We start from the raw sequence: 26427 nt of genomic DNA on the forward strand, positions 1-26427 counted from the left end.
ACCAACACGTTACGTGAAAGCAGATTAAAATAAACATAGCAGGAGTGGTACAAGCTATAGAGAAATTAGAACTAATGTTATATTTCTTGAAAAGGCAGTGAATAGTGGCAACATTACCATGCATTTCTTTTCAAAACAGTTACAAGTTTTTAGCCATCCACCTTCTAAAAGCTTTACTCAGCTTTATCCCCAAGACAGGGCACGCACAGGGCAGCCGGAGCGTATCCCAGCAAGCAATGGGCTCAAGGCAGGATATACTGTGGATGGGACACCAGTCCATTGCAGGGCAGACAGACATAAACATGCACACACTCAGACCAGCGCCATGTGACCCATGTGAACACAAGGAGGACAGACAGACGCCACACCAGAAACCAAACCCAAGGCTCTAGCCCTGTGAGGCAGCAATGCTAGCCACTGACCATTGCGTGTTTTATGAACTATTGAAATAATGACCAGGTTAATGAATTCTCTGGTTTTTCGTAACAGGAGCTGGTTGCCTCGCCAAATGGAACAGAAATAATGATGTGCAGGCATCTCTAGTCTGAAAATTGGCAGCAGTACTGTATGTCAATTGTAGTTTAATACTGTATATTTTAATATGAAACATGGATATTTTAAATACAGTGCTTGTTTGTACTTAGTACATATTTCAAGAAATGGTTAAAAAACCAATCTTCCTCCTGCAAACTCCTGCAGTTGTGTTGCAAAGGCTTTAATTCAGACGTACTCATAACAGCATTATCAAGGGAAAAACAAAGTGTTTCAGATGCGTGTTTCGGATCCTGATCTTCTCCAAGTAGAACTTTTCTTCATACACCTCGCAGCGCAGTGAGTCAGCTCTTAGACTCTTACTGTATGTAATTAGTGGTGGGTTCAAGTCCCCATTGTCAGCACTGTTGTACTCCTGAATGATGAGCTTTTCCCCAGTTGCCCCAGTTCACCCAGCTCTTTCGATGGGGACCAGCAGTGTGGGGGGGGTATCCCCGCAATGGGCTGCCACCCCATTCAGAGTGGAGTCATGTGCTCTCTAGTCTGCTTAACACTACAGGAACTACGATGAGCCCCTTCCTGATAAGTCACAAGGGCTTTGACACTGACTTTAAATGAGTTTTACCTACCGTCAGTGTCAGAAATATCTTTCCTGAATTTATAGTATGTTGTATCAGACCACACATAGAACTTTATTCGAGCTAGCTTCCTTTGTGTCTTTACATTCTCCTGAACCCTCTCTACATACTACGGCCCTCTCTTCTGAGCATAACTCAGAAACTAATTTTTGATCCAGCTGGCCAAAAAGTGCAAATTGAGCTCTAGATAAATTTTATTTTTGTGTGAACCAATGAAGGGGTTCTTTAATGAGAACTGCTCACTGAATTCTGTCTCTTTAAGTCATTCTTATAGGAAGTTATTTTCTTCATAAGTGGATTATTTAAAATCATGGCTTCAAATCTCATATTTAATGATCATGTTCTTGCAAACTTCTATATAATATCTAGGTGGCATGGTGGGGCAATGGTTAGCATCATTGTCTCACAGCACTGGGGCCCCGGATTCAGTTCCAGACCTGGGGTGCTATCTGTGCTCTGCATGGGGGTCTATGTATTCTCCCTGTGTTCAGGAGGGGTTCCTCCAGGTGCTCTGGTTTCCTCCCACAGTCCCAAAACAGTCCAGTAGGAGGATTAATTGGCTTCTGGGAAAATTGGCTCTGTTGTGTGTGTTTGTCTGTTTACCCTGCAAAGGCCTGATGTCCCATCCAGAGAGTACCCTGCCTTACACTTGTTTTTTGTCAGGATAGGCTTCGCCTCCCCCATGGGCCTGAGTTGGAAGAAATGGTTAAAAAAATACATGAATGGATGAAATACTCTGCAGTTTAAATGTCATCTTCCAGGTGTTTGTCCTGTCCTGAATTCTATCTACAGTAAGTCTTTTTGATTTTCCTTTTCAGCTTCTACAACTTTTTTGCCAATGCTCTTATTTTGATATTTTATTATTTTGATTTCTGTATTTAGCAGTATTAAATAAATGCAAACCGATTGCTTTGTTGTATATAAATTCTGTCCGAGAATATACTGTACAGTTTAGCCAATATAGGTATCCTATTTGCACTTATTCAATTCATTACATTCAAATGAGTGTATTCAAAGAAAATAAGACAATAAGAAATTCCAAATCAATTGGTGAACAGTTTCTGTTACCTGTTTCTAGTTGTGACTGATTTATGTCATATGTGTAGGGATCTGTACAGACACTGTGTCCTGGCCTCATTCTTATGACTGATGACAACACCAGTGAGGTAATGGCCTCTCCTGGCTCTCAGTTGTGGAAGAGCATGGAGCATAAGGAGGAGCTCAGATTTCTGAGGTAGTGCCAACACAATATGGTTTACAAAGCAAACCATAGCAGCTATACAGGTACACTGTCTGATAACATTTTTATATCTTCTGTTGCAGAGAACATGGTACCACTGAAGATTTCTGTAAAGATCTTATATTCTAATTACGATATTCATCGTAATAATGAATATCTTACTCATCATGCAGTTTAAGAAGATAGTTAATTAATGGTTGGGGCACTTCTGGGGTGGTGTGCAGTAGTGCTGACGTTTTATAGCTATGTCTCGAGAAACAGACAGGCATGCACAACCATTAGGTAAACACAGTGCTCTTTTATTTACATTACAGTGCCTTAAACGGCAAAAACACAGAACAGAACAAAGGCTTAAATTGTCTTCCTCCAAGTGACCAGGTGATGGAGGATGGAAGACTTTCTTCATTGCTCCTTGGGGAATGGGGTTGACAGTGTGCTTCTTCACCTGCTGCCCTCTCGTAGGGTTTTCAGCCACAATTGCAGGAAGTGCAATACAAACATCTCAAATGTCGATGGGAAGGACATTCTTGGCTAAGCATGCAACAGGTTGTATTTAAGCAAATATGTAAGCAAAACTTTGCATCTTTCCATTATTTGATGTAAACATACACATGGTTTGAGAGATTTCTTCCTTATATTTAAATCTCTTCTTCATATTGAATTCTACCTTATAGAGCATAATGTATAGAAACAGTAAAGATGTTTGCTTAGAATGCAGGATTGGAACATCCATATCATTATATACAATGCTTCCTGACATTGCTGGGTCAAGTCAGGACAGTGGCTTCAGTCAGCTGTGATCTTGGTATCCTCAAGTGGAGGTGTACTGTACTACCGCCAAGTCTGAATTGGCCAGGCAGTAGACAACGTCGCACACAACAGTGATGCCCTTTGGCTTCCTACTGCAACTGTGACAGCAGTATCATCAACAGGAGCTGCGCTGCTCCTCCAGTCAATACTGCCTCTCCTATAGGGACTGTGAGATTCACAGTAGGAAAACTGGCAGATGTCTGTGGCACGTGCAAGATCAGACTCAAGCATGTAGGGTTAAGTAGTGGGCTTCTGTTAGCAGCACACAGAGGGGAACTCTTGACTTGGCTTTAATCATTTTTGAATTAATGGATAGGAGGAATTAATCTGGGGTACAGCAAAGAGGGCCTGCCTTTTCTTGATTTTTAGGTCATCTAATTTCTGTTCAATCACTTGAGAGAAATAATATGGTCAGTTTTATTGAGCTCTTAGCATTTCAGAAGTTAAATGCAGCATTCCAATATGATAAGGATCTACAGTATGTGCTCTTTAATTGTACATAGAAAATACAAGAAAATCACATTTAAAATACACAAAACAATTGGTTACTCAAAAGAGGGAAATACAGATCTCTATGATGTGCTCTTAAATCTGCACGCTCAAAATCAATTGTCTTTAAAAAACAGCACGATGATTCTGCTGTTGACTTACGTCATTTCTGATATCTTCCTAGCATTTTCCAAAAAATCTTTGAAAGTTTCACATTTGACCCACCCGACACTTATAAGACAGTTTCTTTCTTTCATCCAGCACGGATCATTTCATCTCCCAGATTTTTTTTTTCAATTCTCTCATATCTTGTCCCACACTGATATTGCACTGTGAGTCTCAAAAGTAGTGTTACACAGCATATTGTTGTCTAAAAAGCTCTGCTTATTTCTTCTCCCGAGCTGCAGTCCCTCTCATAAAACTTCGTATGAGTGCAGCAAGTATAAAAACCTCTCCTTGTAATTGGAGTAATCCCTCAGGAGGTGGAACTGAGGGGTTAATTTAGTGTTTGACCCATTAGAAACTGTCCACTGTCGCATGAGCCTTGAAAGGCTGATCAGATGATTATTTCTGGAAGATAAGTGGTTGAAAACTGAGACCCAGCAGTTCAGGTAATCAAGGCAAATCGGTATAAAAGAGAAGATGCGGCTGAGTAAAGACAGAAAGGCTACCTGAGATTCTGTTACTTGTCGTCTTTCAAGCATAATAATGAGATTATAGTAACCCTAAACTGGCTGAGAACAGAAATCTGGCTGTCTGTCAAGTTCATTGTGTTGCGTTTTACAACACTCCAGATCCAGTTCCTCAAACCCTGAAACAATAATCCCCAACCAAAGTCTCAAAGAGCCCATTTTCTTGACCTTGGAACTCCATCAAAATCAGACTTATAATTAGCTTGGTGTTTAAAATGTCCTAATATTAATAATAATAATAATAATAATAAGGTCCCTGGGGTGTTAAGATTCTCCAAGGAATATGTAATTTGATATTTTCGTTGGTGATATGTTGGTATCTCGGTATCTCTGTCAGTGCTCCAAAGTGAGAGAATCTGTGGTTCAACAGAAAAGCCAATCAGGAGAATCAAGAGAGATAAATTCAGTTCTTTACACTGTCGCAAGATAAAAGTTAAAAAGGACTTTAAAAGAGTTAAAAGAGTCTTTTTGTATCTTCCTGCTTTTGACCGACTTTCCAATTTTCTCTCTCAACAATCAGATTCTCATACAGCTATTTTAATTTTTAGTAAGAGAAACAAGCGAGCAGTGTTTAAAATAATCTTACATAAATAAGCAGCTTAATTTTTCTCTGTTTGTTTTATTAGTATTTGGATGAAAATAATATTGAAAATAACTATATTAAACATTGTCACCTGCAGGTATGTGGTTATACATCCTGTTTATAGAATAAAGTAAAATTAATTACAGTCTATTTACCCATTAATTACCTTGTAATTTGTAGCTGCATTACCTAATTGATACTTAGGACACACAAGTATAGAACAGCATGCTGTGCAAATGTACATTTATAATGTGATTGCTGGTTCATTCATAAGTTCACACATCACAGTGTAATGTACGATTACATGAATTGAAAACTGTTACTGTACGGCCATGCCAGCAACTTTAAGTTTTGTTGTAAAGTAATAATTACATAATGCAGTTACAATATGATTACTGTATATTTACAGTACATGTACTGTATACACTTGTATTTCAGTGTGTAAATACACCACAAATACAAGGTAATTGGAGTGTTAATACACTGTTAATGACCATGTATTTTGAATGCATCTAATTAAAGACAAGGAAAGAATGGAATCTTGTGATGATATAGATCTGAACTTCCACTCTGTTACTAGTGCAAAAGGCGAATTCAGTGTACTGCAGGCAACTATAGGGTAAAACACAAATACAGTCGTCTCGCACTGGTGTATAAACCTACAGCTAAGGTGACAGTCTTCATACGATTAGTGGTAAGCAAGTGAAACCTCTTTCTTCACAGATAATTATTGTTTATAGCTACCTGGTGTGTCCCTGTCAGGTAATGTTTACAGAGCCCTTTATTGCCTGCTTTCTTTTTCTTCTTCTTTTCTTGCTAGCATGAAATCTGCAAGCCTTAGTCATCTGCGCCAGCACAGACTAATCCTTTTCCAAAGCAACTTAGTAACACAGTTACAAATTCAGAATTCGGAGAACAGCCTGCACTTCACATTTCTTCAGCAAGGCTAGAGCAGATGGCATACAGTATCACTAAAATGTTTATTGTCATTAAAATAAGCATTTTAAAATGTGGTGTGGTAGCTCTGTGCATTTCTTATTTAAATGTAGATTTTTTAGCATGCTGCAGTTCTTGCATATTTTCCTGACACCCTCTTATTAATTTTGTCACTTGAAAATATGACTTTGAGATACTGATAAAGTAAATAATGCAGCGTGATTTTGTTTTTATAATGGACTTCATTTGTTTCAAGTTCATTTCATAGCCATAGACACAACTGCACAGAGCAATTCAGTCCTACAGCTCAGTCCACCGCCAACTGTGTACAAAACTGATGGTTATTTTTCAAATAAGCTCTGAAACCTTGCCAAAGGTTTATTTTGAAAGGAAATACACTACCTTCAAGATATAAAAAAGAAGAGCTTTAGGAATGTCTTTTATCTGTCCTTGTCCCATTCAGCCCATCATTGTTGTTTGCTGTTGTAACAGTGTCTCGTGAGCTTTGAGCCCATTATGGTGAAATAATCCTCTAGGAACCTCGATCGCCTTGAGTTTTAACACACTGTAAAGTCGACCTTTTTGAAGTTCATCATGGCTTGTTGGACATGCTCTATGGCTTGGGGATGGCAAGAGCCTGGGAGACACCAATTGAATCCTTGAAGGGGACAAACTGCATACATGTAAGTCACAGCAGGATGTGCTTGTATATTGGAGGAGTCTATTGGGCTTGAAATGAAGGATCTTGTGATTTTCTTTCTGTAGCCTCAGAATGCCAAAGGGGTTTCAACAGTTTGACTTGTGTCCCAACGGATGAGGACTGGAGATAACATCCCACCCATATACCTCCCCGGGCCTTCAACATCAATGTCAAAATGTCCTCATATTGAAGGAAGCAAGCGGGCACAGCACAGGTCAGCCACAGTCTGAAGGCAAATTGTCGATTTCTGTAGAACACTGGATGAAACTATTTGATATATTCTATTTGATGTGGTCTGTAGTGCTCATGGACTGCTGGGTTGATATCTGATTCAGATACACTGGGACTGGGTTACTTGTTTGACTAGTGACAAACATGGTGTGGGGCTTGTAGTAAGAAGTAAAGACTGCTGGATCCTGCAAGCTTCTTTTTGGAAGTGAGACAGCAAGTCCCCGCCTTTTGACTATTCTACCAACCATCCCCACAGGAGTTAAAAATAGGGCTACTCTGTCCTGAGAGTTTTTAGAGCCCCTGTAAAGTGACTTCAAATCCCTGCCCTGCCCTGCTGGGAGTCTAAAAGACTTACATGATGCCCTTTCCCCTGAGAGAACCAGACTGTTTCAGTGTTTCAGGAGGACCCCGGCCTCTCTGATCTCAGACATGAGCTGTTCCTGGTGCCGCTGTTGTACCAATCGGCTATCCACGAGCCCTCGGGGTGAGCCTGGAGCTGTGTACCCTTGTAAACCTGTTGTTTCACTTCCTTCATTGCAGTGATGTGTTCAGGCAGCAGCTTTCTTGTCCCTGACGTTGTCAGCCATCAAACCTGTGAAAGAATCAAAGCAAACTGTTTTGCACTTGTGGCTGAAACACCAGCTCTGTGGACTGACGTGTAGTGTGATGAGCACAATTTCTTTAAAAAGTACCAGTTCAGATCTCACACACGGATTTCTAACAGCTCTGTGCTGCTCCTAAATTTGTGGAGCATGGGACAAACTACCCAGCCATGTTTTTCAGGCTGATACCCTGGTTTCATTACAAGAAATGGCTAAATGAGATCTATGCATCAATTATCTAGTAACTACCAAACAAGCTAAATGGGCTGTATGGCCTCATATTTGTAACCATTCTTATGTTTTATCTTTTTACAGTTCATCTCTTCCAGTATGGTGCCTAAAATGAACAAGTGAACAAGAGGCCAATTCCATACTGAACAGTAAATTACACAGCATTTTAGCTGTGGAGCCTTCTTTAGCTGTGTACAGAAGAGAGTGAGAGACCGGTGATCTGAGAGATAGAGCTGATGTGGGGAAAATTAAGAGGGAGAATGGGAGTTGGACAGGTAATGAGAATATGACTAGCAGAGACAGAGCAAGAGGTAAAAAACTACATTTTTTTCATAAGTTAAAGAAATGTTTAGATAAAACATAGAAAAGAGACCTTTAACAGAAATGGCAAAATATTTTAGATAATTCTACAAAGGGACAGTCTTATTATCCAGGGAAAGTTGACACATACATTCAATACTAATGACACCTCTGTCATACTAGGGGAAGCTGTTGTCGTGAAAAGCCAAACTCCACCCTTTCCCAGCTCATACAATTCTGAAAACAGTTTAACAATTTTACAAGTGACATCATGTGAACCAGCAGATGGGCTCATCCTCTGCTTTAAGAAAAGCCTTTAATGAAATGTCCATGTGAAAAATTCCACTTTTTTTTTTTTAAAGAGACATTCCAAGCATTTTAATAGGGCTGTGATTAACATACTAGTTTAATATAATCATTTATTTATTTCTCTTTATTCATCCTGAACTATTCTACTATTCCCTCAATAAATAAACCCTACATTTCCTCAGTCTTTTTTAAAGTGAGAGAATGCTCTCAAAGTATCTAAACTCACTGCTCCATGTTTCAGGAGTCCATTGCAGCACATTTACAACCCCTACAATCCACAGGATGATCACAGAAGGAGCATATTATGCTGGTAAATGCTGGTTGCAGATCTGAATGACTGGAGGCTGTTATATCATGCAATATAGGGGATGTGACTGAGCGCCACAAAGCTCACATTGAATGTCTTTGTTTAATCCTCCTTCTTCCAAATCATTTCTAGTTAAAAGGTGATACATACTGACTATTTGGCTTTTACGTCTTCACCCCGTATCTGCGTGGGTATTCTCCAGGTCCTCTGGTCTCTTCCTACCTCACACAGCTGTGCTGGCTGGCTGGGTCAGTTGATGTTTCTAAATTGCCCTGCTATCGATTTGTGTCCTGTTCTGAGGAACCTGTGCAGTTGGTATAGGCTCCTGGTTGCCTGGACCCTTACCAGGAATTACAGGCTTTCTGAGAACAGATGGATGGATGCCAGTGTCTTTAAGGAACAATGAAAATAAGCAAACTCAGGTGTGTCAAGAAGGCTCCACGGCCGAAACGTTGTGTTTTCTTTCTTCTTTTTTTTTCAGCATGGAATAAACCTATTACTTGTTATCTTATTAATACTAATAATTTACTGCAATTGTTTAATTAATAATAAATGATTTGATCATTTTAATACGATAACCTGTGTTTACATATCAATTCATGATGAAGAATCCCAAAGCTTTAATTTTCTGGCGTAAGAGGAAACTCACTTCATAATCCACTAAAATAAAACTCTCTCTGCAGTGGCTTAGTAAAACCAGAATGGGAAAATAGTGAAGGTATTATGGTTCATACCTACCACAAACTATCAAGTTTTAGAAAAAGTGGACATGAAACCTTTTGAAGAGCACAGGTATTCATGAACCTGGATACTAGTTTTAGAATTTAAGTTTTAAAAGACCACAACATACAGTTTAAGTTTAAAAAGACCAACAAACAGTTCCTCTTGGATTATTATGATGTCTTCCTAAGTGTCACCTATCCAAGAGCTATATCACCCATCTGAGACAGATATGTATAATTTCTTTGAAGTAGCACAATTATATACAGTAGGTGTTTGACAGACTTTTCCCTGGCATATTCTTTTAAAGATGTTCCCTACATTGCACATTTTAAGTCAAGCTACTTCGATAAATTTCAGTAAAATTGTAATGTGTAAAATATAAGTTTGCATAATGACATAAAAGCATCCTGTCTCTCATAAAAGCTTATGAATTACATTAAAATATCTCACTATTGCAATTGAAAGTATCAGCTTAATGTAGATGATAACATTGTCATATTCCAGTTAGCAGCATGTTCACAAAACACACAGGATCACAGATTATCTTAAATTGGGTTCTTTCAGGTGACAAATTGTCTTTGCAATATGTGTTTGGCATTCTATTTTTCCACCTGCTGCTAAACTAACACATTCATGTTATTAAGCACATTCGAGCTGTGCAGCACTTTCAGAAATTCAGCCTTTTAAAAAAATGATTTATTAGTAATAACAAAATTGATCAATTCTCCAAGATTATATTCAAATTTCTGCCACGGAAAATCACAAGTATTTGTGAAAAAACTCATGGCACTGTTACCAATAAACAATGTTTAACTGTAAATGGAATGTAAAATCTATTCAGCAATTAGTGTATAGTGTTTTTTCTTTAAAATCAAATCAGGTTTTAGCTTAAATGTTAACTAAACAGTCATCACAATATTGAAGTTGCAGATTAGTAGCACAGTGGTAAGTATTGCTGTCTCACAGAGCTGGTGCTCTGTGTTCAATTCCTCATTGATTCTCGCGTCGTGAGAGCCCTCGTCCTGCCGCATCCGGCTCCGTTAGGTTTTTAACCTTCATTTCCTGATTCCCCTCCGCCGGTTCCGACCCGGTTCCCGTGTTTTAATCCCCGGATGGATTGCCTGGTTAAGGACTCTCGCTTTTGTCTTGGATTCCCCGTTTGGACTTTATATGGATTGTTCACCCCGGAATCACTACCCCTGGACACCTGCACCCTTTGGACACGCCCCCCTGTCTCCACACCCTCTCCTGCATGGCTGTTTCCCCAGTGTTTCCTCGCTAATCTGGATCGTGTCGTCTGCATAGGGCCCGGAAAGAATTGTTCGTTGCACTACTGGTGTGTAAAAGAGAAGAAATGATTTGGGCTGAGGCTGTCATCCAGTGGACTTAAGCTTCCCTGCCATAGACTCAACCCACCATGTCTGAAGAACATTGATAATTTGTCACAGGTACTGTAGCTTTATACTGAAGCTTTCTGTATTGAATAGAGGACACCTGATACCTGTTCAATATATGATTGCACACATAAAGTATTTAAGAAAATCATATTAACTATATAACCATAGGAATCCCTCTTTTTATAATATCTCTTAAAGGCACAGAGATTATGACCAATTACAACAGCAATGGCAGTACTATACATAATAAAAAATAAGACAACTTGTGATTGCATTAAGCAATACTCTCTACAAGGGACATCTAAAGGTATGTCATATTCCGCCTTGTGATTCTCATACTCCCCTTTGAGAACGTTCTGGCACTTTATGGACTCAAGGTTTGCAAACAATGGTAGAAATGCATAACTTTACACCCAAACTGCTAATGCATTCAGCTCAATATACTGTATGGTGTATGGCCCAAGATAAGTTCATGGTTAAAACCCCACTGTCAAAACATCATTTAAAGGGAGAGTTAGAGAAAAAAAAAACTTTTGGGATTGCCAGTTCATCTCTATTAGAGGATCTTAGCATTGATGGTTCATACAGGATGTTCCTAAATTGAAAACATGTGGCTTCAAAAAACTCTTTTGCCTTGTCCTGAGATTGGAGAGCCACAGTTGTGTTGTTCCTGTGTCCTCAAAGAGTTGCAGAAATAATGCATCACATTATATGATTGCCTGCCTTTGCACCTCTAATTCAAATTAAATTCCCCTGGTGCCCAAAGCACTGTAAGAAAAAAAATATTCTATGGGTTGTGTATGTATACTGATTGAAAAAGGGCAAATGAGCGGTATTTTTATTCTACTTTTAATTATGTATATTACTGATTAGTTATATGGTAGTTTTTCCATTACGGAATTTCATGAACATTTGATGTAGGCTGCGTGTGGCTGACATTTTCTTGAAAGTTCCCTACTTTAACAGAAAATCTTTTCCTTTAAAGTAATGATGGCCTGCCAACATGCAGCCAGCACTAATGCCTATCAATCAGGCATCTGCAAGGAGAACCCTGCAGTTTCTTGAGCGTAAAGATTATAATGGATAACCTGTCATCTGTGACACGTGTAGAAAAAGGCATGAGAGCAACATAAAGGTCACAGATGGCTATAAACATGCTAACAATGTTTATTAGCATCAATCATTCAGTCAGCGCGGGAGTATTGTTCTTCATAAACTCAGCACACAGTGGCTCAGGAGGATTGTTTAGAAACACATGAAAATTAATTCTTGCCTTTCTTTTTTTCTTTCTTTTTTTCTTAATTGTGCTTGGGAGCTTTTAAGTGACACAGGTTCACCCATAGGTAAAGACTGCTTTCTTGCACTTTCAAAGCCACGTAGCAAATTCCTATGGATTCCTTTTCTAAAATGCTTTCTAATCATGTTCGTTTCTCTGTATGTATTTGAAACACGTCTGCAATTTCAAGGACACTACCATACATGGAGAGTAATTAGCTGCAGAACATCTCTGATATATGGAAATGAAAAATATTAATTTCTGTACAGTATTTAAATATTCTGGGGACAGTAACAGCATACCAGTTCCAGGGCTCTGTTTCTTAAAGTCTACAATTATACAGTGCTTTTCTTTTTATGAGTCTCATTACACTTGACAAAAAAAACCAACACTTGATGTTAAAAGTATCCAGCCATTGTTTTTTGGAAAGCTCTGTATTTCTCGTAAGGAAGAGCCAGCCCAGAGGACCACAGCCTGGATTGTTTGCCAGTCCATCACAAATCGCACACACACAGAGACAATATAGCAACTCATTATAGAAGACATCCGAGCCAGAATCGAACTCAGGATTAAAGAGCTGCAAGAGCCCATATTAAATGCAGCCGAGCTACTCATATTAACTTAAAAGGTTGAAAACTGTTCTGAGAAACTGAATCTAAATTCCTATTTCTTCTGTAGAGAAGAACACAAAAATCCTGAAGTACTGTGATCTCTCACTCATGGAACACTGCTGTTTTCATTTAATACGCAGAGAAAAAAGGGGAAAAAAAGCTGGAAGATTGTATGTTGTTGTACTGAGCTGCAGATAATATCTGTGGCGCATATCATATTTCACAGCAGAGCTGCACAACTGAATCAAAATATCAGTCAATATTTATGGAAAGTTTTGTGCATATTAAAAAGGAACTAATCAGAAGAGTTATTCGGACCCAACTGTGAATATCTGAAGAGAAATTAGCACACCTCAATGCTGCCCTCTCTTAAAGGAACAAATGCCAGTGAAATCAGCCTCATGGCTGAGCTCATTAGACTCACCCCTGTAGATGGAGCAAGATACTCATTTGATCAGGAGGCTTCGGGGGCATCTGATTAGAGGTCCATTTGCACAGCAGGGCACTCTGCTCTTTAAAACCCATCTGACAACCTGTCTACAATGGCAGTGATTTAGGACCAGCATCCACCATGCATCTTCATGACAAACCCACTGAGGACAAGGATTTTCAGACTTTCTACACACAGACGGGAGGCGAAATCACAAAAAGAGGGACCTGCTGTACAAAATAACTTTGCATCTTAGAACATTAAAATTAAGACTGTTCAGATTCGGTAGTTGTCTTTACTTTGGCATTTTGCTTATACTCATGTAGCCTATAAATAGCTTATGCCTTTGTGTCTTTGTGATGCTTATTCATTTCCTTCAATCCATCCATGGAAATCTGGACTACATATAATTTTTTCAATTCAATTCTTTAGCGCTCTGGTGTTGAGATTTTCTACAGCAGAAGTAAATAAGTTCATATTTTTACTGTTATGTCCCATTCACAATATTGAATTTACTCTGTAAAACTGAAAGGACAGCCACACTGTAGCAGAGCTTCAGGGTGCAAACATAAATGGGTCCAGTATTAAGAGTTAACATTGATGTGTGTGAAAATAAAATAATTTCCATTTGCAGCGAGTACATTTGCAAGCGTCGTTTGGACTTAATTAATTCTACCTTTTCAGAGTTTTCTCCTGTTCTATTTTACTATACACAACACTCAAACCAATCCTTACACACAGTGGATTCTTACAAAAAAAAAATTAAGAAAATACTTGAACTCTCTGGAACAAGCACTAAGCTGGTGTTTATGCATGTGTGTGGAGTCAGATTATGAAGCAATAATGAGAAATCGCAAATGCCTCTGACTTTCCGTTAACTGTTTTAATCCTAGAACATAACGCATTTATTACGACCAGAATTCTCTGACTGTGGACAGTATAATAATCACTATGAAACTGGATAAAGACAGGATGTGAGTGATGGTGGGTGTTTGAGGAACGAATTTTTCAGCCAAAATATCACTAACAGGCATGCCTTGCTGCTTAAGCAAATCCCAAGCCTGCCTGGGTAGAATATCTCTTCTCAACAATACCCTTTGTGGAAAAATGTCCATAATCTATAAAGATGAAATAACAGAATACTCCAGGAATGCTTAAAGCTTGCTTGCAGTTTAATAAGGGAATCTGAAATAGTTCCAGCAGTTTAAAAATATTTTACTTAGTTAACAGTCCAGCTTAGAAGGCTAAACATAGTTTAGCAAATTTCCTGTGGGAAATAAAGAGAGGCTATTTGAAGAAGAGGTTTCTCTTAACTTGAGAATTCACTCTTTAGTGATTTGAAATTAATCTAGCTATCCGCAATATATTCCCAACAAGTAAGAATGAATAAGTGCAGAATTTCGTGATGTTACTTAAAATATCATGGGCAGTTAATCTTTCATTTTCCTTCAGTTAAGAATCTCCCACTCCCACTTAAATACTTCAGAAAGTATAAGCAGCATAACACAGACCAGATGCAATAAGATAATTCTTGCTTCTAGTCTCTAAATTGACATTAGTCAAGGAACTAAAAAAAATAAAAAACTGTAAATGTATTGTTGTTACCCTATTACAAGTCTCTGTTACTTTTCAAGATGTATCTTAAAAGCAGGGAATACAACCCAAAAACACCACAAAAAGAATATAGTGATCCATTCAATTTCTACTTAAGAACTCTACAAAATATTTATATTTTATTGTCAATTGCAATTGCTCAGTCCAGAGAAAACTATTTAATTATATATATTGTGTGTAATATTTCATTTCTACCTCACATGCTTTTCCCAAAGCAGGAAATATTGTAAAATGCAAAAGATGTTTCAGAGTGGTAATATGAAGTCCCCATAGGCAAACCCAATATTTCATTTTAACTTTCCCCATTTTTCAAAAAGCATACTGACAAGGTGTGATACTGCCACACTCTAATGACAAAATATCTTGCTCATACTTTTGAAGTCTTCTCTGAAGCTGTTTGCACTGGAATAGTTAGCCAGCATGTCAAAAATCCTTCACAGAAAGAAAATCACCCAGAGCACACATAACAGGATAGTGAACAATAATAAAAAAGACAAATAAAATGAAAATGCCACACCTGTGCCTCTTCTAAAGGTCTAATACTCATTTTTGGATACCCTCTAGTCCTAATTTCCTTTAGTTTCAAACCCCCTTAGTCCTAACTATCCCGCATAAAGATCTCTTAAATAGGTGTGCATTTCTGAGAAATAAGCTGCTTCACTCTAATCTAGTTTGCTGATTCCTGCAGCTGGCACTTTTTACCAGAAGAACTAAAAGGATTACATTTCTGAATGGTAACCAGTGCTGCTCATTCTACTGTTGGAAGCGATAGCTGCACATCTCTTTATTGTTGCTAATTAAGGCTCACCAATCTCTAGATGCTTGTGCAAAGGGGCTTGTACAAATTTCTATCATACTGCCCCATCACTGGTCAATAAACGTGATAAAAAAACACAGTAGTATTTAAAATGGTCATAATTATTGGCAAAATGATTTTTTTGTGGTGTTCGACTGTTAAGTCTATCATTTTTTTAACCTCTTCTTTACAATTAGAAATGTCATGTTTGTTCTATCTTATCCCAAACCTCAAGACTCAGAATTAGCTGTGGCAGCGCAAAAAAACAGCTGGACATGCAAAACAGCATTCTTAGAGTTAATCAGTTTCATATGGGAGTGGAGCAGCAAATTTAACAAAAGAGAAGCCAGTCTTTTAACCTGTGGGGGATTGGCTGTTTTGTGTTAATTAACTGCCCTCATGGAGCAGGAATGGAGTGACTTGTAGCCCCTCAGCCAGCTACCTCATGAAAATGTGAGAATATTACACAGTCAATATCATAATTGCCATTAATTAGCACCTTTTTTGACAGCCATACAGAAAGGCCAAGCTCTGAATCAGTCAGCAGAATTAACTACCCATCATCCCTGGAAATGTTATCTTTAAGCACAGTTTTGGAAAGCTGTTTTTGTTTAACTTGTTGTATCTACATAGATAAATTTAGAAAGCTCAGAGCCAAATCTAAAATGGAAACACCACCCTAACTAATACAGAAAATAATCATGATAATTTAAAAATCAGGCATTTGGCTGCTACTTTAATTTCCATGTAATTGAATAATTGCAACGTACAGTTGCTATTTTCTTTTGAGACTATTTTTCTTTTGAGACTAATTTGAGATTTATTGCGGTCAATTATGAATGCAACAATCATACAAATCTTCCTTAGTATTTCTGATGCTTATTAATAGACAACAATGATGTCTACCAAAGCCAGACACTGGGGTAGTCTATCTACAGATAATGAAAGAAGGTAAAAATCTATCAAATGCTGATACACACACTAATAAATACAGTATTAAAAATGCTGCCTCCAGTACTGTACTTTTAAATAAGGCCCACCATGGAAAAGAATTGTCCTTACCTTGGTTCATTAACTGATATCAGTAGCATACATTTAACCTGAAAACCTTAAAAAACAAATAATTTTCAGAACTGTGCGGTTCTCTGCTAAGGTGACATTTTCTCCTATCTCATTCTTTTGTGACCCAAATAAACTGTTTGAAAACCTCATTTCTGCTCATACATTAGAGTGCAGAATTAAAGAGTGTTATTCTATATGTTCTACTACATTTTTAACCAAAAAAACAGAGGTATCTTGATGAAAAAGAGCCCTTAAATAGTGCCTATATTTTCTTATATTCTTTAAGTGTACTATATTAGTGAACGACACCATCTTGTCTGTATCCATAATGCAAATTTAAGGCACTGATTCTGCTCTGAAAACAAACACAAAGAAGTATCATTTTAGAAGATAGTTAAAGAATTTCTTGCTTTTATATTGTGTGTTTTATCCCAAAGCATCCCATTGCACTTCACACATACAGTAGGAGGGAACCCACTTCATCAACCACTGAACTGGAGCACCCACCTGAGTGATGCCCAGCCGGTATTATGCGCCTGCAGTCCCACTGCACAGCTGATCAGTGGAGCAGTGAGCAGCTGCTCCACCAATCGAATTCATGAAGGAATCTAGGTAGGCCGGATTGTCCAAGCCCATTGTAGATTTAACCTCTGCTCTAAACGTGTCATGGGCTGATGCTGTATTTAATTAAAAAGTAGTCAGCACCTTGGTTTAATATGACACTGCCTACAACACAGTGACCCCAGCAACCATACTGGGGCTTTGATTTGGAAACGGAAGAGTCTACAGGAAAGAGTGTCACATAGAGTACTATTCCACCAACACCACTAGCAGAAGCAACCTGTGATTCTTTGGTAGTCTCCCGTCCCAGCCTTGCTTAGATTCTGAAACCTGACAGGATCAGACTACTACGTGCTAATGCTGCTTATGAGAAAAAAGAGCATACAAAGATCCACGGATTGAATACGCCACAAGAAAAAATCAAATGTAATTTTTACCCTATGGTATTTAAATAATGGCGCACAGCAGGGTCTATCAGTATTGTAAGATCCCCATGAACCAACATTGCCTTGTATGCCATCTGCCATCGACCATCTGATAAGTTTTGACACCTCGCAATAGCGCTGAGACTCACATGATTACAACTGCAAAACCTTCAGTGTGTGTTTTCCAACTGCAATGACAAAGACAATGCCAGACTCAACGATGGATCTGTCTTGTGAAGAGTAAAAGTCCTGTACCATTTCTAATTTTTAGATAAATAAGGTGCACAGTGACAGAACCATAATTACATAATCACATGCTGCAAAAGTTTGCTTCTTCAATGATCAGTGGGAAATCGGGGAGATGAAAACAGAAAAGGCAACAAAGAAACATTCTTAGAGTCCTAAGTAGTTGCGAGTCTTCTCTTTTATGTGTTTTTGGACCCATATTAGGTGGGGAAACACAGACTTTATTGGCTATACAACCTCTCAATACAGTATTTAGCAGCCACAAGTGTTGGACAGCCATGCAGGTGAAACTGAGCAGGGAAAGGAGGTGAAACAAATTAATTTGCAACAAGTAAAATGAGCATTGTTCTTCACTTAAGATAAAATAACTTTATTGGCCAAATACTATTTCTTGTATTAGGAATTTGTCTTTTCACATACAGTACCCCAACTTGCTCTCCATGAGACACACAGACAGGGAGAGAAGCCTGGGGTCAGAGCACAGGGTCAGCCATTTACATGGCGCCCCTGGAGCAGATGGGGTGAAGGGCCTTTCTCAGGGGTCCAACGGAGTAGGATTCCTCTGCAGGCCGCGGGATACACTCTGCTCCGCCCGCATAAGAGGTATTTCACTACATTCAAGAATGAAATGCTTTGTGAATGCTTGGAATATTTGGTGAGAAAGGTTTGGCTCAACCTGCTTGGCTAATGGATCGTCTCTTGGCCATAGGGTGAGGGCTTTAAACCCCATTCAGACAGTGAATCAAGAGGGAGCAGCAAGAAAGGATGCTGGAGATTAATGTGAAGGGAGGAGTTTCAGTTCAGTACATGTAGCTAGTATTGTAATAAGGGTGATTAGGTACAGCAGAGTGAGATAATTTGTCATTATCCCTCCTGAACATCAGTTGATAACTTCCATGTATGTACTGATGAGGAAACAGGAAATATCCTTTTGAGAATGATAACATACTAAGACTTGTTAGTGATGTCCAAACCTGTACTGTATACTGTGAAACTTCATTTATTTCTCTTTCTCTTAGCACCTACACAAGGAAAACAATTTTCAATAGCAACTGTGCCCGAGGTACATACAGTATGACTTTAGTTCTATCCCCATGTTTACTCATTATAAAGGTGTATATCATATATGTAATGTATAACATCTCAAAAAGTGATAAATTGACATTGAAAAGGAAATTTACATTTTGTTCCAGACTGCCGAAGCACATAGTCACAGATGAAACCTTCACAGATGGAATGTGTGTTTTTTCAATTATTATGATCTTTATGTGATTCATTGATAGCTGATAATATTGCTTTTATCATTTCAAATGAATTTCAAATAGATGTCATTAAAAAGTGAGAAATCTGCTGTGTGCCTTAGTTTGCTGGGAGAAATATTTCTGCTGTTCTTGAGTATGGACTTAATCTGCTAGCATGCAATAAAGCTCTTACTTTTAATTTGTGGTGATGGAAATTTAAAGAGTATCTGCACATTGATACTTGGACATAAGCCAATGACCTCAGGCTGGTGGTTGTTTGGAGAAGTATTGTGATTTTAGTATGAGAGATTAGGAAATTTTTATGAAGAGAGTGAAAGAGGCTGAATACTTGCAATTTTCAGTCCTTTTCAAACATTTTTTTTCGCTTAACTACATCAGTAACACTGAAAATAACATTGCATTAATAAAAGACAATTTTAGCCGTAATTACTCTCTAACACACAATGCTGTGTTTGCTTCATAGCTATTCAATAGGGATACACTGTTGGGATAAGTAGGTTACATAGCAGTAATTTCATTGACAAATGCATTTATTCTTTGTTGTAAAACATTACAAACATGGATCAGAATTATCCTACAGCATTATTCAACTTTTGTGTACCACAAATCTTTTTATTTAACATTTAATGTCACAACTAACAAGATTATTCAATATCCTACTTAAACACAATAGAAATGTTCATTGTGGGGAAAGCAGACATGAAAATCGGGGGATTTCCTCCTGTAAACAAAAAATAAAACAAAGCACTAATGGTATTAATTTATGAAGAAAATATTACACTATAAAGAAATGTATCTCCATATTTACATACATACTGTACATGCAAAATTAACGTTAACGTTTTTGAGAGCGTTTGATAATGACAAAAATGTGACTATATCTGCGCTCTGTAATAATTATTTGGCCAAAACATTAAGACTGATCTTTGAAGTATCCTTCTGATATCCACTTTTCCCACTTTCATTCAGCGATGCTTAATGCAATTCAGCACTGTAGGCCTTAATGCTTTCCCAGAGCCTACCAGTTAAATCGGGTAAAACTGAGTGCCTTCCCCACTAACTGTGACAAAAGTGACACCTGAAAACGCCTACAAGAAGCCGCGAGTTACTTTTTACGGGTTATTAACTAAGATAGTACGTCAGCTGCATACAGTATGTTACTAATAGATCATATTCAGGCTAAAGATATGAGCTAATATTTCTAATAGTAATTATACATGTACTTCAACACAAAACACTACAGAGCTAATATTTCTAATAGTAATTATACATGTACTTCAACACAAAACACTACAGAGTCTATTCTAACAACATTCTGAATGTAGCATTTCATTTTGTTAGAAAGTAACGAACTTTCTAGAGCTCTAAAGTTAAAAAAAATGTTTCCTTGATAACATCGGACAAATGGAGTGCATCACGGCGAATCGTTAAATATCTGGTGAATTAGCCGAAAAGCTAATACATTTTATACATTTAACAAGAAAATGGAATACGGTAGTGTACAAAACTGTGTTTTTAAAAGTACTAGAAAATGAAGCAAATCTTCATTAAATAAAAATCTGGATCTGATTAACAAAAAGATTAAAACTTAAAAAATTTTTTAAAAAGTTTTAGTGTCTGGCCGGAAGTCATAATATAGATACAACACATACATAGATCACGAAAACATCAAGCTATAAAACAATAATTGTGTATATTATACTACTTGTCACTTGTATAGTATACCTTTTATAGCATATTTAGTAGACTTTTTGTATTGTATTTTCTAACGTCTTTGGTAAGACTACCAATTGTAGTAAAAGTATTGTAAAAATATTTGCAATATACAAACATATTCACATTTCATTTGTTGTCAGTTGCGGTCGGACTGGGGATGTAGTGTAAAACTTCAGAAGATGTTCAATAGTGCCTACTTATGTACAGCATATTGCTGTCACTCAAGTTTATAAATGGTAGAGTGACCTTCAGGACAAAGCAATATTTAACGGTAATCTAAATTCCTTTAAAGCACTTCTTCCTAGACAGATCTTAACAACACATGTGAATTACATTAGGCGTTAAACAAACACCCGAAATCCGTTATTGTACAACTATGAAAACACTATTTTTTTATGAATAGACCGATATATCCCCCATACTGTATGCATGGCCAATCTAAATGTAGAGAAATTTAGAAAGGGGGTTGAATATTAAAATTAATATTTCACTCTTATGAAGCTGAAGAATGAAACCATGTTTTTTAAATTCAAAATTTCAGAATCAAGTTTCTCGTTGATTAATGGAAAATTACTTAAATTAAAAAATATATATTCCAGCATGAGACTGTTGATAATATAGCAGTCGAAATGACAGACAGGTTTAGCGTAAATGAATCACTAACTTTGACGCAGACACGAGTTATATATAACCCGTGTGACTATCACTTTATTTCATGATGTTAAAACTCAATGAAAATGTTACAAGAGCCTCTGGGAAACCGCCCTTTATGGTGAATTTAAATGAACTGTATGTGCACGCCTTCTTGATGCTGTGTTTCTTCTGCTGTACTGAATCCTACCTGTTTTTTTTTTAATAACTACATTTCACACCAAGACCTGATACACAGGCAAACAAATAAACCATACTGTAAAAGACCTACTCTTCAAGTGGGTCAATTTCTCATTTTCGTATTCCATAGTTTAATAGCATCGTAAATGATGGAAGCCTCGTGAAAGCGCAATGAAATTAAGCAGGTTTTGTTGTGCATTGTCGCAGTTCATCAGCTCTTAAACGCACCCGTGTTCCTAATGAAAACACAGAACAAAATGTTTCTGTATGGCACGGAGAAAGAAAGAGAACTAGCCAGCCGTACTGCCAGAAAGCCAAACGCGTTTTATACAATACTTACCTGGAAGACAGCCAGACACGTAGCCAGGTTTATTTCCTAAACATACTGTCGCAGTACAAATTCAGGACGCAGAAGGTAAAAGGCTAAGAATCACCAGGGCGTTGTCTTACCTCTCATTAGTTCCACCTGAAAAGAACAACTCACCACAGATATCCACATACCCCTGTATAGAAACACCAAGAAGGAATCGTCTGCTCACCCCATCCAGCCAAAATGAGAAAGGAGAATGCATCATCACAGTTGTGTATTCATTCATTTACTAAAGCAGTGTGAAAATACAATCATGGTAGCAATTTGTAAAGGCCAAAATAAATTGTGATTAGCCAATCCTTATGTACGTTTAGCCATCCACCCATTCATCTAATACTAAACACAGTTGCGGCAAAAGTATAATACTTAATGGGGATAAATATGGTTGCTGTATCTAATTTGACGCCCGTCTTCTTTAGAAATAAACATGAAGTAGTGGGATAGAGGGAGATTTAGGTAGGTCTCCAGTCGCCAGAGTTACATGAGATTGAAAACAATACTGATAATATAATAAAGTCCAATTAGGCACATGTAGATAAACTACGCAGCTAGTCTAAAAATAAATTATATCTATCGTGACATCTTTTGTAATGGCGGACAATGGGATAGCTTAACCTCTGTCGTGCTCATGCCGCGCTATTTTATATAGGGTTGAAGCTGTGACTATTGTTCAAGTGCTGACCCATACGGAACGAGTTAGCTGGATCGCTTGGTGCTGGAAGAGACAAATATGGGCACTCCCCAATAACTTCAAACCGAGTTTGGATTCACCTTCTACAGTAGGTGCAGCTGTAGTGTTATTTCAGCACCAGGACAGCTCCCGATCTTGAAATGGGTGTTCATCAGTTTTCTGTTCAATTGCTGCGGTTCTAAGATCTACTGAAAAAAGGTAGACCCCCCCATCAAAATCTGTGAAAACACTACAGATCGATTAATAAGCAACTTATTTAAAAAGGCTGACTCATCACTACTCTCAAGAAAGTGTCACGAGTAAATCAAGCATTTGATATTATTGCTATACTGTATACAGTAGTTAAAAGTGTCTTACTAAAAACATTTAGGATTCATTAGGATAATCAACCAATAAATCCCAAAAACATATTTTGGGAGCACACGTGAACCACTGAAATAGCAGTGATCCGTTATATTACTTGTGCGCTGTGGTAGAGTGCTGTCTTGTGAATGAGTTTAAATTTCCATTGTAAGAACATAATACGCGTTCTACTGCATATCAGTTGAAAATAACATTTCTATTCAATTATGTATGTGTATGAGGACGTTGGTTGTAGAAGTTGTTTACAGTGAAAGAAGAATGCATACATCTGTTCCTTTTCTAGTGTACCTTAAATCAACATTGTACAACACGAAAAGCTAAGATGTCCTAGTGTCGTCTGTACCGTCTGAGTGGGTTAGACTCTACTTTTAGGCGTTATCCATTTAAGAAGATGTACATAATTAAAAACCGATCCAAATGTTCTATGTAAAAAAAAACTAACGAAGAAAAGAATTCCGACATTAGTCATATATGAACATCGCCCAAACAATACCCTGTCCTAAAACTTTTTTTTAAACATGAAATGAATGCGGTACTCAACGCTACATACAGTAGCATAGGCCCGTTGAAAGTTTCAGTACATTTTCAGTCGTGTTGCTTTCTCGTGTTTTAGGGGCCGCGCAGTTTCGGAGAAGACTAGACTGTAGAAGTGTCGCAGCTGCGTACTGCTGTGAAATCCAGCGAACAATTGCGACCACTGTTTGCCATCTTCTCGCCTTTCTCTTACATTTGCATAGTCCGTTCTGGTTGATTGACTACCGCCGCCGGTCTAGGGGATCAGTATTGTTCCCTAATCACATAAAGATGGAGGGGATGACAGAATTCAGGTGAGAGTTGAACTTGGATGGATTAGTAGATAACTGTGTAGAAAGCATGGGAACCTGAGAAAACATTCATACACATGTCTGAGCTCATTAAAAAGTCCTCTTCTTTTACCTTTACGTACAATATATTGAAATCTTCAATCATGGTCATAGCGCTGCCTAACGCTGCGCTTTCAGCTGTTGCACGTTGCATTATATAAAGTCTCAATCAAAAGGGCCGAAGCGTCCTGTGCAGAGATGGACTCTTTCTTATTTATTTCGAACGTTCTGTATTTTTCCTGAAATGTTCATGCAGTTGCACGAATGAAGTGTGTTTCTACATTCACAGAATTTGACCCCCCAAAAAATACCAGAACGACCAAGTTAAATGTGATTTTCATCTTTGCTTGCTACTCTTCTACTCTAAACCCGATCAACACACTAATCCATGTGTAATACATTCTATAAGGGCTACCACGGGCTTCTGAACTATTGCTATGAATACGCTAAAATTAAAAAGCGTTCAAAAGATGTAGGAAGTAAGCTATTTTTTTGTTTTGGGACTTGGCACTCAGAGCTGCCACAGGTTGTGAGATAACTGATTCTCGGAAAGAAGGGCCGAGGAGAAAAACTGCATTAAGCTATGGTAGTAAATGGCCAACAGCGCGCCGTGTTTTTGCCCAGACAAACGAATGCAAGAGAACAGATCCTAACTCTACAGAAAAGCCTAGAAGGCTGAGAATGCAAAAGGTGGCACACACTTCAGTGTGCAGCAGAAGAAGAAAAAAACAGAAAACGGACCAATTGCCGTTCCTTTTTCCTACCTTTTTTACATTCTGAACACATTTGATGGTGTTTGTGCATCATCTATAAATACGGTCAAATTATAAAGAGGACAGACAACAAATTTAATTCGTATGATCTTTATTGATGGTTGTAACTAATAGAGAATCACTTGTCTATCAATAACATTCCTCATTCCTGCGCTAAACTGTGAGGGCAAAATCCCAAGAACCAGAACACTTAATTCTTTACGCGTTCTCGCACTCACATTAATATTCACTGTTGTGGAAATTAGAAATCGGCGTACTGGTGGCAGTATGATTAGTGGTCCTCAGGGATATTCTGTTTTTCCTAAGTAATTGATAGTTAGAAACGATTCTAATTAAGTATAGGGTCCCATTGAATAGGGCTTGGCTACGAAGCAGCATTAGGTACAGCAGGAAAAAGGTTAGGTGAAAGAATGAATAAGAACAAAAAAAAACACTTGCATTTTAAACAGAAGACTGCTTACACAAAACGGGACTTTAAAACATCAGTACGTTAGGTAAGGTGTTTTGTTGTTGTTGTTTTTAAGTTTGCATTGAACATCATTCTAACCACGGGAAAACTATAGAGAATGGAAGAATTCTGTTCTTCTGTTTTGTTTAAAAGAGAAATCGGGGTCTCAGTAGACCCAACGCTACAGTGAGAGTTTGAACTCCGAGGTGTTGTTGTATGAAGAGGGAAGATCATTTGAGACTGAAATGTTGCACGATGGTATAATTTCTCTCTGTAAAGGGCAAAGGGTATAACCCACGTAAACGTTTTCTTTCTCTGTGCTAAAAAGAACGATTTTAAAGTTTTACATGTATTTACAGAAAACGGGGCTTCTCTGTAATCTGAAAATGAGACTGGCTGTTTTGTTTTTGTTTTTTTTTATACCGAAACCCTTCTGTACTGGAGAGAGGGAAGGATAAAGGTGTGTGTATGGGGGTGGGGGCTGCAGACCACAAATCATGTCTTGCGCGGCACAGACAAAACTATTTTTTTAAGTTGATGAGTTTGTGCAAGCCCTCTCTGAAGAGGAAAACAGGTTTATCGGAAAGGGATGCTATTGTGTCCTATTCACAATACAAGCACATCTCTTCCCTCCCAAGGATTTTCTCTGGTGGAAGATTTAATCTCGCTTGCAGTTGGTCGCACTTCAGTGTGATGCCAGTATGAGGCACCGGCATACAGTAGGTAATCGACAACATAAAGCAATGCCTGAGAACTTGCAGTCACCAGTTGACAAGTACAGTATGTCTACTGTATTATTCTTCGTTTTAGTTTTAAAACTGGCGTATGTCTCTTCCTTGGTCAAAAATAAAACAACGTGCCCATGATGGGGTTTTTTTTTCCCAAGGCTCGGTCGCTTCCTAGAGAGTGTTTGGATTTGTGTGGTCCCAGCGTTTCCCGGCTTGTCCCATTCTGTCACTGCTATCAAGGACTCCTTCGGCTCCTTTGCACCTGCGTTGCTTCTCGGTTCCTTCAGGAATTCGCTGAAGCTTGTAATCAGCTTTGTGAAGCCATTGAGTGCACGGCTCAGTGAAACTTTCCAACCTCACAGAGAGCTGGCCGGCTGAATGGGAGTCAGCATGGGGCTGCTCTCCAAGCCTCGGCCGTGCCAAATTCCAGCAGAGACGTTCACAATCACTCTCATACAGACTTCGCATCCTCAGACACAGAGCGGGGGTGGTGGTGGTGGTGTGTGTGTGCGGGGGGTGGGGGGAGTTAAATAAGAACTCTTTTTAACAAACGCTGAAGTCAAGCCTACGTTTAATAATTCACGGAGTAATACGGTAATTGTAAATCAAACAAGGCAATCCACTTGCTTTGAGTAAAGCACGACAATATTATTTTACGAGTTCCTTCCTCAAACTCCCAGT

The 26427-nt window shown here is 38.2% G+C and overlaps 1 long non-coding RNA gene across 1 annotated transcript in view; it reads right to left on the reverse strand.

Moving 5' to 3' along the window:
• Nucleotides 1–2648: 2648 nt before the first annotated feature.
• The window catches only part of LOC148675862 (uncharacterized), a 55816-nt gene continuing 32037 nt past the window's right edge, over nucleotides 2649–26427 (reverse strand). Inside the window, exon 2 of the long non-coding RNA XR_015924870.1 lies at nucleotides 2649–7403. This is a non-coding gene — a long non-coding RNA (uncharacterized LOC148675862). The remainder of the gene's footprint in view (nucleotides 7404–26427) is intronic.

The sequence above is a fragment of the Lepisosteus platostomus genome, chromosome 2 (assembly GCF_059453375.1).
Source record: "Lepisosteus platostomus isolate fLepPlt1 chromosome 2, fLepPlt1.hap1, whole genome shotgun sequence".
Taxonomy (NCBI): domain Eukaryota; kingdom Metazoa; phylum Chordata; class Actinopteri; order Semionotiformes; family Lepisosteidae; genus Lepisosteus; species Lepisosteus platostomus.